This window comes from Vombatus ursinus, unplaced genomic scaffold, assembly GCF_900497805.2.
Source record: "Vombatus ursinus unplaced genomic scaffold, bare-nosed wombat genome assembly UNPS02000580.1, whole genome shotgun sequence".
Lineage (NCBI taxonomy): Eukaryota > Metazoa > Chordata > Mammalia > Diprotodontia > Vombatidae > Vombatus > Vombatus ursinus.
Window position 1 is genome coordinate 29,126,115 of NW_020940358.1, and position 15,735 is coordinate 29,141,849.

The following is a 15,735-nucleotide window of genomic DNA, read 5'->3' on the forward strand; positions in this document are numbered from 1 at the left end:
ATAGATAGATAGATAGATAGATAGATAGATAGATAGATAGATAGATAGATAGGTAGATAGGTAGATAGATAGAGGACAGATGGATTGAGAGATACAGATAGAGCTGATTTTTTTCTATATGCAATCATGATTAAGGGTAGCTAGGTGGCGCCTAGCCTGAGGTCAGATTCCTGAGTTCAAATGTGGCCTCAGGGACTCACTAGCTGTGTGATCCCGGGCAAATCGCTTAACTTTGTTTGCCTCAGTTTCCTCATCTGTAAAATGAGCTAGAAAAGGAAACGGCAAACCACTCCAGCACCTCTGCCAAGAAAACCCCAAATGGGGTCACAAAGAGTCAAACATGGCTGAAAAATGACTCAACAATTGTGATCAAATACAACAAAGTGATTCTGACAAGTCACAAAATTTTTACTAGCTTTTGGTTACCACGTATTTTCTCAAAGGATACAATGTAATAAAACTATTATCATGTGTATAGGGAGGAATACTCCATGGTATCCATGGTATTTCTTGCTTTACTGGGGCAAATTCCACTTTGGGCGGAGGCTACCCCCACGCCCAGGTGCATGTCCACAACAGTTGTATTCAGATGAAATATGGTTAAAACGAATAATAGCTTTAAAGTTTGGAAATGATCTCCCAAAAGAGTGACCTGCAGCTTGATGAACACATGCAAGGTTGGGGGCTGTTGCTAAGCATCTGGCCCATGTTGCTTTGGTTGTGTGATACAGAAGAGAATCATCTTGGATATGTTTTCTTGTACAAGTGGGTCCTGGCACCTTTTTCGCTGGACCCACTGCCTCCTTGTCCAGCTCTAGCTCCTTTTCAAAGCAGAAGTACCCCCACCCCCTACCTACATTCCACCCAGTCCCAAAGCTTGAGACCTTGGGAAATACTAATTTAGGAACAGCTCTGGCCCTGGGTGCTGAGGAAGACTCAAAGTAATGAGGACAGAAAGCCAGAGAACAGTGCTTCCCAGAAAGGTGAAACAAGCAAGGGGGCCCATCCAAGCCCAACCCAAGGCAGACCCAGATAGAAAGGGTAGAAGACACAGCAGGCAAGCCCATTAACAACAGAGAAATTAAAACTGGAAGTGATCTTGGGGATCATCTAGTCCAAATCCCTCATTTTTACAGATGAAGAAGTTAGAACTCAGAAGAGTGAAATGACTTATCCAAAGTCACTCAGCTGATCCAGAATTCAAGTTTCTTGATTCTGAAGAATCAAGTGTTCCCCCACTATTAATGTCTCTCTTCAGATATTCATAGCTCAATTACCTGGAATGCCTGGGAAAGACAAAACTCTGCTGAATTTAATTTCCCAGGTAATGGAAAGGTAAATATACAAATTTTTTTTTATTTTAACCCTTTGTTGAAAAAAATTTTCTAAAATAAATCAGTTCTTTTTCTCAACTCAGTGGGGGCTAGTGAACAATATTTTGAATACCTCTCCCCTTCAACTGGGACCTTAGCTTGAAGAAGCTAAGACTGCTGCAAGACATGGGGCTCTATCTTTAATGACTCTAGAACCTGCACTGGAAGCAGCTCTCTTGGCTTGTTTGCCCGTTCCCATTTCTCCCCAAAGCTGAGAGTTCTAAGAGGAAAAAATTTCTAAAGATTATTTATACTATATTTGCTTTATCGTTCCCAATAGGGAATGAAAACTCATTCTCATTACTGGACAGAGACACAAGAAAAACCAACTATACAGTCCTTCAGTGAGGAGGGAAGACCAAGATTGATGGATATTTTGGGTATATCATGTCCCCTGAACCTATCTGAGCAGGGAAGACTCTTTCCCCAGGGCTGCAGGCTGAGGCTGAAAGAGTTAAGACCCATCTGCTGGCACCAGGCTCCTTCCCACCCTCCCCCTCACTTCCCTTTCCTCGACACCTGCTCATCCAATCTAGGAGAAGCAGAGAGGACAGGCAATGTATGAATCACAGGCAGAAAAGCAAACAACTGCTACAGAGAGAGAGAAAGGGAAAGGAGAGAAAAGGGGGAGAGAAAAGAGGCAAAGGAAGGAGGGCCTGGCTGCGGGGGCAGCGAGCTGGAGACTGGCCCCTCCCTAACCGCCACACCAACTGTCAGAACCAAGCTGTCAACTGACAGAAGGAGCCCCCTGCCCAACCTTGCCCCTCCCCCATCCCGGGGGCTGAGAACATGGGGGCGGATCCCAGAGAGCCAGGGGAGGGCAAGGGGAGAAACCCAGGAAATCAAAAGCAGAAGAAGAGAGAAAAGGGAGGAGACCAAAGAAGAATGTCAAAAGGGAAGGTTAGAGCAGAGAGTGGGAGAAACTTGTGGGAGCCTGGAGCACTGTCCCCTACAGTCTGAAATCAGGATAGCAGGGTCTCCTCTTTGTTCTTTGACTGCCCATATGTCCAAAACAGATGACCACAGGCCCTCGAAAGATATCTCTATTTCTGCTGTCTCTGTCTCTCTCTCTCTGTGTCTTTCCTTCTCAGCCCCCCCCCCCCGAGGCATAGGCCCAAAAAGTGGTCCTAAATGTCCTTCTGGTCTCCTTCAGGCTCATTTCTGTGCCTTCTGTCTTAAGTCTAAGGCAGGGGCTGCCAACTGGCCTGATCAGGCTCTAGTTACTGCAGGAGAGATTAGCATCCTGGCATAGAAAGAGAAGAAGGGAACTAGAAGGAGGGAAACTTCAGGTGAGATCTAGCTCCATACTTACTAACAGTGTGGCCTTGAACAGGTCACTTCACTCTCTGAGCATGTTTCCTTATTTAAAAAATGGCATGAATACCTTTACTGCTGTCGGCAAAGGGTTTTCTTAAGGTTCAATGACGCAAGATAATGGATAGAGCAGCGCTTCGTAATTGTAATGTACTATACAATGTCAGAGGATCAAAGTGTGATCACTGGTTTTTGAGGCCAGAAGGACCTGAGACATCACATAGTCTAACCCTCCCACTTATTATTTGGGGAAACTGAGGGCCAGCGAAATGAACTGACTTACTGTCCCACCAAAGGAAGTGGCAGAATCTAGACTGGAGTTGACTCCAAATACAGTGTTCTTTGCTCTGAAGCTGAGATGTCCACCTATGAGCTCTGTAGCCTGATCTCTAGCTGTTCCCCTACATTTCTCTAGGACAGACACCTACTGGGACTCCAAGGAAAAAGGGATCTACTCATGGTTTCTACCCACAGAACATCATCTCTTCCCACACAGAATAATCAAAGAGGACACTAGAAATGGTACAGGATCTGGAGTCAAAAGAAATAAGCTCGGGTCTCACTTCCATCCTCTACTCCCTTTGTGACCTTGGTCAAGTCACTGAACCTCCATGGGCATCAGTTGCCCCCTGTGTAAAACAAGGTACTGGGACTAAATGGTCTCTTAGGTCCCTTCCAGCTCCAGATCTACACAAAAAGATCAGGGACCCCTCCCCTAAGGAACCAGTGATCTTGGTATAAAATTCTTAATCACCAATGGAAGGGTCTATTAAATACCCTACGCAAAATTTTCAAATCAGAAAGAGGTGCAAAGATACAGCAATGCTACCATTAATATTCTCAAGAATGACAGAGACCTTCGTTGGAATACTGTCTCCAACAACGACTAGACATGCGGCCACGGGCCAGTCTCCTGACTGCTCTGAACCACAGTCTACTCATCTGTAAAGTAGAGATAATAACTCCTGTGGCATTTACCTCACAATGTGGCTATGAGGACTGAGAGGGGACAAGGTAGGTAAAGTACTTGGCAAACCTTAAAACCCAGCTCTGACCATGTCACTCCCCTGCTCAAGAGGCTCGAGGGACTTCCTCTAGTGTCTAGAACAAAATAAACTCCCTCTGCCTAGTCCTTCAAAAGCTGGTTTCAGCCAACCTTTCCAGGCTTCATACCCAGCGTTCCCCATCACAAGCACTACCTTCTGGACAAACTGGCCTATTTGCTACTCTCTGAAAACAATAGTCTCATCTCCCACCTCCATGCTTAGAATACCCTTCCCCCTTGCCTTTGCCCTCTTAGAAGCCCTTGGTTCTTCCAAGACCCAGCTCAAGTATCACTTCCTATATAAGGCCCTTCCTGATGCCCACCCCATCCCCCAACAGCTGCTGGTTCCTTCCCTACTTACTTTGTACATATTTTGAAACGTGTGTGTGTGTGTGTGTGTGTGTGTGTGTGTGTGTGTGTGTTGGTTCCCCTCAATACAATGTAAGCTCCCTATGGCTGAACAAGTTGTGGTATATGAATGTAATGGAATACTATTGTGCTATAAGAAATGAGGAGCAGGCAGACTTCAGAAAAACCTAGAAAGACTTACATGGACTGATGCTGAGTGAAGTGAGCAGAACCAGGAGGACGTTGTACACAATAACAGCCCCACTGTGTAATGACTGACTTTGATAGACTTGGCTCCTCTCAGCAATGCAAGGATCTAAGACAACTCCAAAAGACAACAGAAAATGCCATCCTCATCCAGAGAAAGAACTCTGGAGTCTGAATGCAGATGGAAGCATGCTATTTGCTCTCCTTTTCCTTTGTTGTTTTGTTTTATTGCTTCATTCTCACGGTTCCTCCCATTAGTTCTAATTGTTCTTTACATCATGATTAATGGGAAAATATGCTTAATATGAATGTATAAGTAGAGCCTATATCAGATTGCATGCCATCTTGGAGAAGGGAAGGAGAAGAAGGGGGAGAAAATTTAAAATTCAAAATCTTATAGAAGTGAATGTTGAAAATGAAAAACAAATAATTTTTTAAAAAAAGGAAAGGCAGAAAAAGAAAGGAAGGAAGGAAGGAGGGAAGGAAGAAAGGAAGAAGGGAAGGAGGGAAGGAGGGAAGGAGGGAAGGAAGGAAGAAAAAGAATGTAAGCTCCCTGAGGGTGGAGACTTTAATTTTTGTTTTTCTAACCTCAGCAGCCCAATACCTGGTATACAGCAAGCACTTAATAAAAGCTTGTTGGCTGAATGAATATGTATATGTTGACTATGTTTAATCTGCTAGACACTGGGAACCTGCCCCTACCCTCCATCAGTACTATACTCACTGCCCATTTATAATATTGCAAATATATATATCATAGCAAGATGTTATTGTATCCCCCAGAGGTAACTAGTTTATAGAGTGGACAGAACACTGGATCTGAAAGGAGGAAGATCTGAATTCAAATCCGGCCTCAGATACTTACTATGTGCCCCTAAGCAAGTCAATTAACTTCTGTCTACCTCAGTTTCCTCAACTATAAAATGAGGACAACAGAGGCACTTACCTCCCAGGGTTATTGTGGGGATCAAGTTAAATAATATTTGCAAAGCATTTAGAACAGTTCCTGGCCCACAGAAATAACTTAATAAATGCTTGTTTCCTTCTTTCCTTCCTTCCTTCCTTCCCTCCCCACAGCCCAGCATAGTGCCTTGCACAGATACTTGGAGAAGAGACACTTTGAAAAATGCTTATTGGATTGGACTGCATCCAATATACCCCTTTATTAAAAAGTACTCAGTCCCCACTTGGGAAATAAGTCCAGTCTTACATATAGGAAAAGCCAGCAGTATAGCTCCTGATGTGATTTCAGGCTTCCAGGAAAGCCTTTCACTTCACCCTCCAAATATTCCTCAACTAAATGGGGCTAATGCTGGAAATCTATATTCAAAGGCTTCAACCCTAACAGCAGCTGCACAGCCTTCTGTAGTTTCTTCCTCTTTGAATGAGACAGCTAAACTACATGGCCCCTGAGGTCCCTTCCAGCGCCAGGCCTAGGAGCCTGTGAAGTCTCTTCCTCTCACTGGGCCTCAGTTTCCTCCTTTGTAAAATGAGGGGGTTGGGGAGTCTCTAAAGCCTCCTCTAAGACCTAGGTCTAGGATCCTAAAATCCTGTCCTATAAACCTCTGAATATGCAAATACCCCTGGACGTGAGGATAGCTGAGTATCTCGGCTTGGGTGGGCTCCCTGTCAGAGAAGGAGAGTAGGCTTGTCTGGTATGAGGCAGCAGACTGGTATGGGGCAGGACTGGACACAGGCCTTGGCCAGACCAGCAAAGGTCTTTACTGGGCAAATGGGGGATTAAGGTGGGGGAAGAGAACTATCTACACAAGGGACTGGGTCAGGGCTCTGAAGTCAGGAATCTGACATCAGACGGCAAAATTTCATTTAACCAGAGCAACACAGAAGAAGCGGGTGCTAATTTAGGAAAAGTTATTGGGAACTCCTCGAGGCCTGGTCATATTGGTGAACTCAGGTGTCTTTATCTTCTGTTTTCCCAGTGCCTGGGTCATTTAAGACAGACCCAGTCTCGGTATCTGGGGAATCAAATGCTCCAGCTGGGGTTTTCACGTTATCTCCAGGTGAGAAGGGGATAGTTCCCAAGGTCCAGGGTGCAGGTTCATCAAGAATGGTGCTATTTTCTTGTTTGTGGAAAACCTAATCCTCCATGACTCAATTACCCTTCAGGATGGGGAGAAGAGACCGGAGGACCGACTGCAGACCTGACACTACGAACCAGCTTTGAGTACCTAACTATCAGTCGTGGCACTCATTGGGACTTAAGAGGCACAAGAGCTCTGGCTAACCCTCGACCTTAACCTCTGATAGGACCACATTAAATCAGTACTTATTAATCACCTACTATGTGTAAGACACTGTGCTAAGTACTGGGGATTGCAAAGAAAGGCAAAAGTATAGTCTCTGCTCTCAAGGAGCTCCCAGTCTAATGGGAAAGCAAGTACAATGTACAAACAAGATATAGACAGGACAAACTGAGGCTGTTCTCAGAGGGAAAAGCACTAAAACTCAGGCGGGCTAGAAAAGGTTTCTTGTATAAGAGAGGACTTTAGCTGAGACTTGAAGGAAACTAGGAAAAGGGGAGAGAGTACCAGGGATGGGAGACAGCCAGTAAAAATGTTCAAGGTCAGGAGATGGAGTGTCTTGTTTGAGAAACAGCATGGAGGCTGATGTCACTGCCTCACAGACTATGCGGAGGGGAATAAAGTATATGAAAACTGAAAACGTAGGAAAGGGCCAAGTAATGAAGGGCTTGAAAATCCAAACAGAGGATTTTAGATTTGATACTACAGGTAACAAGGAGCACCAGAATTTAGTGACTAGGGCTGTGACAGAGTCAGACCTAGACTTTGGAAAGATCAATTTGATAGCTGAGGGGAGGATGAACTGGAATGAATGAGTGAATGAAGCTTTTATTAAGTGCTTACTGTGTGCTAGGCACTGGGGGATACAATTAGAAAAAGCAAAACAGTCCCTGATCTCAAGGAGCTCACCTTCTAATAGGAGTGAAGAGAGGCTTGAGGCAAGCAGACCCACCAGCAGGCAACTGCCAATGTCTAGGTGGGAGGTGATGAGGGCCTGCACCAGGGCAGTGCCAGTGTCAAAGCAGAGAAGGGATCCACGTACAAGAGGCGTTGTGAAGATAGAAATGACAGGGCCTGACAACTGATTAGATGGGGCTAAGGGGTGAAAGGGACAAGTCAAGGATGATATCTATGTTGTGAGCCTAGGCGACTGGGAGGATGGTGGTGGCATCCCCAACAGTAATAGGAAGGTAGGAAAGGCAGAGGTTTTCGAAGGAATGATAGGGGAGGGAAGGAATAAGCATTTTTTTTATTGTTGCTGTTTAGTCGTGTCTGACTCTTCATTACCCCATTTGAGATTTTATTGGCAAAGATACAGGAGGAGTTTGCCATTTCCTTCTTCAGCTCATTTTACAGATGAGAAACTGAGGCAAACAGGGTTAAGCATTTTGCCTGGGGTCACACAGCTAGTAAGTGTCTGAGGCTGAATCTGAACTCAGGTCTTTTTGGCTCAGTGCTCTATCCACTCAACTGTCTCACTGCCCACTTGGGTCAGGACCAGTCCAAGCACAGAGAGAATATTAAGTCCCCACCCCTCTCAAAAGCCGGCCTGAGGGGGAAGGGGGAAGTCAAAGACCCAGCAGTAAAACAGAAATGATAATAACATTCACCTAGAGCTATTAAAAAGGTCTATAGATAACACGTTATCTAGAAAGCTCTGGATCTCAAGTTAGTGGAACTGGATTCAAATCCCTGCTCTGCCACTCTCTTCCCTGGGTGACTCCACCTCTCTTGGACTCGAGTAAAATGAGGCACTTGGACAAGATGACATTGGAGGTCCCTTCCTGCTCCACATCTACCAGTCTTTTCACAAATCCGGTGACTCCCGTGGCTCATGCTCTTCCTGCTCCTCTTCCTTGGATGTCTGAAACAGCATAACACACTTTTGGGGTCACTCAGGCACTGCTTGGCTCTGTTCTCCCCTGGAGCCCAATCTGCAGCCCCATGACTAGATCATCATTTCCTCAGCAACCAGCTGGAAGTAGACAGAATGTACTCTGGGGGATCTCGGAGGCCCTGGCAACTTTATTATTACATTATTATTAATACACTAATAACACCAGCTGTTCCCGATGGCAGGAATTCCAGGATAGGGGCCAGGCAGTCACAGAGAAGAGGGCCTCAGGACTAAGTCAGATACCTTCTGCTTGGTCCATACAAAGATCCGGGAGCGGGAAAGACTGAGCTTTACCTAAGACCAAAATGAAGTCAGCTTCTTTCTGTAGAAAGAGCCCGTCGAGGTGGTAAAAGATACATCTTGGTGACAAGAGAATGGTATCTGGAACCATGGGATTCCAGGGTTATGGCTTTAGGGTCGGGAAGAAAATCCATCTAGTCCAATACCTTCATTTTATAGACGGGGAAACTGAGGGCCAGAGAAGTTGTCCAGGCTCTCACAGATGGTAAATGGCAGAATCAGAATTTGAACCCAGGTCCTCTGATTCCATGCCTAATCTGAAGACTTGGATTCAGAGCCTGCCTCTGATTATCACTTACATAACCCCAGCCTGACAGTCACTTCTCTCTGTGCCTCTATTTCCTTATTTATAAAATGAAGGCATTGGCCTAGGTAATCTCCAAGATCCAGCTCTGAATACTATGTTTCTAAGTTGGAGCTATAAAGGCTAGGGTGAGAAAGGAGGGGGAAGAGGGAGAGGAGATCCTAGTGTTATTGAACATCTTCATTAAAAGCAACTGAGAAAGCAGAAAAAGAAACCTCAGGAGATGGAAAAACAGGGGCCAGAAATAACTTGAACAAGAGAGGATCATCTGAAATACTCCTCCCTCCTCTTGGAGGTGGGGGGAGAGGGAACACAGATGTGGACTGCTGCAGACACTGTCATTTGTGGTCCTTACAGAAAATGGGAGGCTTAACTGCCTTCCCTTGCTCCATGGGGGCAAAGGGGGGGGGGGGCGTGCAACACATCAGCACTGACTGTGAGGGCAAAAACAAAGGGCATCAGAAAAACTTAAAATCTTTTTTAAGTACAGATTTGGCTCCAGCGCAGTTGCTATTTTTGATTCTATAAATAAAGTTAATAATAGCCAATTCTCTATTGTTACTGCAAACAGAGATTAAGACCAAACATCTGAAATGGAGAGATGATTTCAAAACCTCCACTTCCACCGTTGGAAGAGCTAATCAGGAGGTTATAAATGACAGGATTTAGGGCTGGAGGAGAATTTCCAGATAATGTGGTCCAATTCCCTCATTTTACAGATGTGAAAACCAAAGCTAACAGAAGTGATGTGACCATTAGTAATTAGTGGAGTCCAGACTTGAACTACAAATCCAATGCTCTTTCTAGCAAAGGTTGACAGGCTATTATAGGGTTAGGCTCCAGGCTGCAGTAAAATCAATTTGGATATGAAAGTGTTCTACACACCCAACTCCCAAATGTACCTAGAGATAGAGATTATATTAGCTTTGTATAGCAGCCAAAACAGCTTAAAGCCCTAGCCTCAGGAACTTGGGATGCAGCATTTTACACTGGGAAAAACGTTTGGATTAGGAACCAAAGGGCCTGGGTTCAAATTCCAGCTCTTGCATTTACAACTTGTGAGACTTAGACAAGTCTCTTAACCTCTAAATCTATACCTCTTAGGAATTCTTTCAGTGGCAAGGTGGGAGATTGTGGGAGCAGAATGTTAAGTACCATGTCAGGCCTGTGGGTTTTGCTCATCAGGTTTTTCTTTTCTTTTCATCAGATTTCCCTCCTCATCAGGAAAATCTTCAGGGTTATGAGAGGGAAGGGATATGGATACTCAGAAATGACTCATTTTAAAACAAAGTTAGCAATAAAATTAATGTTAAAAGAAACTAGAAGGAAATGAAGTTAAACCAGGGAGGAAGTAATGGTGGTTACCTTCATGGACAATACTCTAAACAGCGTAATGATCAAAGACATCAGGATTGATTTCTCCTTGTTAGAATTGGGAGCAATAATTATATGCCAATAAATCTGATGATCTAAGTGAAACAGATGAATATTTACAAAAATATAAATTGCCCAGATTAACAGAAGAGGAAATAGAATACTCAACCCCATCTTAGAAAAAGAAATTGAACAAGCCATCAATGAGTTCCCTAAAATTGAGGGCAAAAAAGCCTAGCACAATTTGTTTTGTTTTTTTAAATGCAGGTGTCAGGAAAAGCAATGGGTTTGGATGAGCCATAGACTCCAAGTTCAGCCCTTGGATAATTAAACATAGCCTCTCTCTTTCAAAGAGTTCAAAGGAGTTTGGCTGCCTCGTACCCCTGGGTATTGTAAGAGCTCAGTGGACCCCTCAGACCTCTTTCGGTCACTGCAGCTGGCTGCCATTCCCACTGAGCTGTACTCTAATAGAAAGTAAACTCCTGAAAGGCCGGAAATCTTTCATTCGTTGACCGTTTTCACTACAATCATTAAGTTGTCAGCTCCTTGAGGGCAGGGACTGTCTTTTGCCTCTTTTTATGTCCCCAGAGTTCAGCACAGTGTCTGGCACATAGTAGGCACTTAATAAATGTTTATTGATTGATTGGATGTCCTAATCCCAGTGCCTGGAACATGGTAGGTGCTTAATGAATGCCTGTCAGATTGAATATTACTGAATTGCTATGTGCTGCTCTATGACCTGTGCCTGCTGTCCTCTGTGCAATTCTGATTTATGTTTTAGATGTTCTGCATCTGCATGGAGCTAGTGGGTATGGGATTAGACAGTCAATCAACAATCAGTAAGCCTTTACTATGTGCCTGGTACTGTGCTAAGCTCTAGGAATACAAACCCAAGCAAAAAGCGGCAGTACTCACCTTCTAAGACCTTACCTTCTAATGGAGAAGACAACATATAAAAGGAGCTGGGTGTGAGCGAGAGTCAGGAGAAGGTGTCCTGCAAAGGAGCATGATGGAGAAGGCCAGAGGGGTGTAGCCAGATGGAAAATGAAGACATGGCTGGCCTGGGCACTTTCTTTAAATGGAGGTTCGGAGAAGAGATGTCTAATCAGAGGAAGGGGTGCCAGGGGCAGGGGTACTTTTGAGATATGAGCTCCAGAGCTGTAGGGATCTTCCAGGATGAGTTAGTTTCTAAAGCATGGTGGAGAAGGTCACAGGGCAGCTAGGTGACTGTCTGTACCAGAAAGAATGTTCTCCTACCTCTCTGACACTTAATCCCTACCTTCCTTTGAAGCTCAGCTCAAGTACCCCATTCTACAAGAAGTCTTTCCCAATGCACACATTTGTTAGTGCTTTTCCCCCATATCACCTTATATTTCTTCTGTATACACTTACTGGGTACGTGTTGCTTCCTCCAATAGAATGCAAGGCCCTGGAGGGCAGGGACTATCATTGGGGGGGTAGTCTTTGTATCTCCAGTGTCAAACACAATGTTTATCACATGAGAGGAAACTTAATAAATGCTTATAGAATTGAAAGGCTATTAGAAAGTCTGTGTGGAAACTTCTCTACTCAGTACTTGGGTTGGCCCTGGAGATCTGAGGGTGAGGACCAGCATGTAGCAGGCACTTAATAAATGCCCATCTAATTGAATGATGGTTTCTAAGTGCCCCCTGGAGTGCCAAGTACCATAATGGCATCTGCTAGTGTTGCACAATATAGCCAGCTATGGCTGCACTCCCCTCTCTTCCCAATCCTGATGCTTCGGTAAACCCTACAACCATGTGACCCTACACTGTCCTCTATTCCTGAATCCGTCGCTCCTTTGTCTTATCAACCATCATGTCTTTTGCTCATGCGCTATCTGAAAGAGTGGGAGGAAATCACAAAACTGTGCTAAGTTCACTGCAAATTTAAGCTAGCTGCCATCAACTGGGCCTCTGTGCTTCAGCAAAGCAAACAAACTCCTCTCTAACTGATTCTCTTCGCCATTCACCACAATAGCTGTTCCAAACCTCCTCAAGTGCCTCATGCTACTCCTTCCCCCACCCTCTCTACTGAGGATCATATTTCTTATTTCACTGGAAAAAAATGAGGCCATTCACTCCACTCTCCAAGAGCTTCATCTTCTCCCCTCCTCTTCATGCTGTATACCTCTGACACTGTCCCCCACCAACTCCTCCCACACTTCAGTCTTTGATGATAAGTTGCCACTTCTGATTACCAAGGCCAACTCCTTCTTACACGCATCCCTGATTTTGTTCCTTCCAGTCTCTTCCAGCAGATTGAACCCACTGTCACCCCTCTCATCTTAAATCTCTACTAGTTTCTTCCCCACTGCCTACAAACTGCCCAATTCTTCCCCATCCTTTAAAAAAAACTGCCGTCTAGGTCCTAGCACGCCTTCTAGCTATCATTCTACATCAGTCTTCCTTCTACTAATCACTTTGGTTTGTTACCATTTTCTCAGGTGAATTCCACTTCAGTTCTATCCTCAGTTCCTCCTCTTCCTTCCTTCCTTCTCACTGACTTCTATACCCATGCATCTGGCTTCTAACCTCATCATTCAGCTGAAATTACTCTCTCCAAAGTTATTAAGGATCTTTTAATTGCCAAATCTAATGGCCTTTTCTCAATCCTCATCCTTCTTGATCTCCCTGCAGCCTGTGACACCATTGATCACCTCCTCCTCCTGGACCCACTCTCTTTGATGGGTTAATAGAATTCATCTTTCCTAGTCCTCCTCCTACCTGTCTGAGCAAACCATCCTTCTCCTTTACTAGATAGTCATCCACGTCATACTCACTAATTGTGGGCATTCCCCAAGGCTCTGTCCTGGGCTCTCTTCTCTTTTCTTCCCATACTCTCTCACTTAGTGAACTTATCAGTTCTTGTGGGTTCAATTATTATCTCTATGCAGATGATCCCTAGCTCTGTCTAGCCCTCAGCTCCATTCTAAATTCCAGTACCACACCAATAACTGCCTATTGGACACTTTGAACTAGTTATTCCATAAGCATCTCAAACTCAACATGTCCAAAAACCAAACTCATGATCTTTCCCCTCAAACTCTTCCTTCTTCATAATTTGCCTATTACTGTCTAGGGGACCACTATCATTCCTGTCACCCAAGTTCACAACCCTGCTGTCATCCTCAACTCCCCTCTCTCCCATATACCCAGTCATTTGCCAAATTCTGTAATTTCCTGATCTATAACATCTCTTACATAAATCCCCTTCTCTCCATTCAAACAGCCACTACCATGGTTAAAGCCCTCATTATTTATTACCTGGACTGTTGCAATTGTCTTCTGATTGGCTTTTCTTCCCTATGTCATGCTAATTTTAAAAAGCATGTTGAATTGAATCTGCTTGCCATTTCTGCATGACCTATCTGTCCCTACCTCTGTGGCTTTGCTCATTCCACTTCCAGAAAATGAAGTGTTCTCCTCTCTTTTCCAGAAACCTATACAAAGCCCACCTCCCAGTCCAAAGCCTGCCAATGATAAGCCCAGCCCCGCTCACCCCTCTGCTTTGTTAGACATCTTGTGCTATAGTTGCCAGCTTTTCTCTCCCGTGTATTTCTGTTCTGTTTCCCTAACCACAATGGTCTACTGTCTGGTTGGATTGAGGATTGGAAACAAGGTCTTCCAATGGTGATCACGGATTCCGGTTCTACCTGCTTGGGCCAAGCAGAAGAAGTCCAATCTCTCTTCCACACGACATCCCTTCAAATACTTGAGAGAGCCATCCTGTCTCTCCCGAGTCCTGCCTTCTCCAGGCTAAGCACCCTCGATTCCTTTGACCAGTCCTCAGATGGCATGGCTGGACACTTTCCTCCTCTGGACCCTTTCCAGCTTATCAGTGCCCTTAAACGGTGGCTCCCAGAATGGAGCACAGCAGCCTGGGATTTGGTCTGCCCAGGGCAGAGGCCAGCAGGACTATAACCTCCTTATTCCTGGAAGTTACATCCAAGAGTCAGGGTCACTAGGCAAATGCCAGAGAACCCAAAACTCCCTATGACCTCAATACTGCTGGGCTCCCACTTCCACGCAAATCTCCTGTGGGGGTTTTGCCTCCAGCACCTGCCAGCATCTAGAAACACAGCCAACTGAGTGAAACCAAGAAGTCCATCTCAAAAGTCCTTGAGGGATCCAATTCGGCACAGAGATGTGTGGCCTAATTCAGAAGGTGAGAGAAGCTCGGCATCATTAGTCAGAGGCAGCCTCGTGTCTGGGCAGAGTGGGCAGCCGCCTGCCAGGTATAATTAAGGAGGGTTTTTAAGGTCTCCTTGTCCTGAAATAGTCCTCCTCTCCACCATCCCCCAAAGGCCTGAAATTCCCTCATTACTCCTTTTTTTCCCCTTCAGGCACTGACAGTCCTGGATAAAATGCAAATGTTCTCCTGATGGGGCAATCCATTAGTCCATTATCAGCCATGAACAATTTAGCTGGAATTAGTTTATGAGGTCAGTCACCCCTAGCTGGGCCCTAAAGGGATAGAGAAGATAGAGCTAGAGAAAGGGAACCCTGAGATTGGGCAGTGTGCTTTTCAGGCTCACACAGTGGAAAGAGCGCTGGGTCTAGAGCCTGAGGTCCTGGGTTTGAGTCCCCACGAGCATTCCGGTTTGCACAGGGCTTTGCTGAGCAGTTGCTCTCTCACAGCCTGGCTCCTGTCTACACTCCAGGCCAACAGCACATTTCTCCCCTTCAAACCCTCTAAGTTCCTACCACGCTGGCCTATTTGCTGGTCCTGGCTCCCAGCATCCTCTCTCTCATCCTCGGGCCTTTAGTCGGATCATTTCCCATGCCTAGAATGCCCTCCCTTTCCACCTCTATCTCTTAGAATCCCTGCCTCGTCCAAGTGCCACCTCCTATGTGATCTGTGTCCCATCTCCCAGCATCTCACGTCCCACCCAAAACGATCTTGTCTTACCGCGTGTATATGTTGTATTTTTTATGTGTACATGTTGCTTTACTTGAAGAGGAGTCTTTCTTTCTTTTTCTTTTTTTGTCTTCCTCACCAGCACCAAGCATGTTAGGACAAAGAGGGCCCTTAATGTGATGAATACCCCAGTGACCTTCAAGCAAGGGTGTGCTGGAGCCAGCTCAAACCAGCTCTCCAAATTGTTAAATTTTCAAGATAAGCATTTACACCTTGGAAATCAACACAACAAATCCAGGCTTGATTGTTTTGTGGGTTGCTTAGACTTAAGAAAGTGATGGAGAAAACCTTAAGCTTGCAGGTTAAACTTAAAAGTACATCCAGCCTACTTCCAGCCTGCCCCCTCCAAGCCGGTCGTTAAACATTTACCAACACAAAATGTCAAAATGTTTACCCCTGCCTTCAAGTCAACAAGCATTTATTAAGTGCTTACTATGTACCAGGCATTGTGCCAAGCATTGTGAATACAAAGTAAGGTAAAAACACAATCCCTGCCCTCAAAAAACTCAAAAATCCAATAGAGGAGAAAATATACACATGTTCTCTGCTCCCTTAGGCAAGTCACAACCTCTCTGGCCTCAGATTCCTCA

The 15,735-nt window shown here is 45.0% G+C and overlaps 1 protein-coding gene across 3 annotated transcripts in view; it reads right to left on the reverse strand.

The window, feature by feature from the left end:
• Positions 1 to 15,735, reverse strand: part of CAMK2B (calcium/calmodulin dependent protein kinase II beta) — a 295,350-nt gene that overhangs the window by 162,595 nt on the left and 117,020 nt on the right. The window lies entirely within an intron of this gene.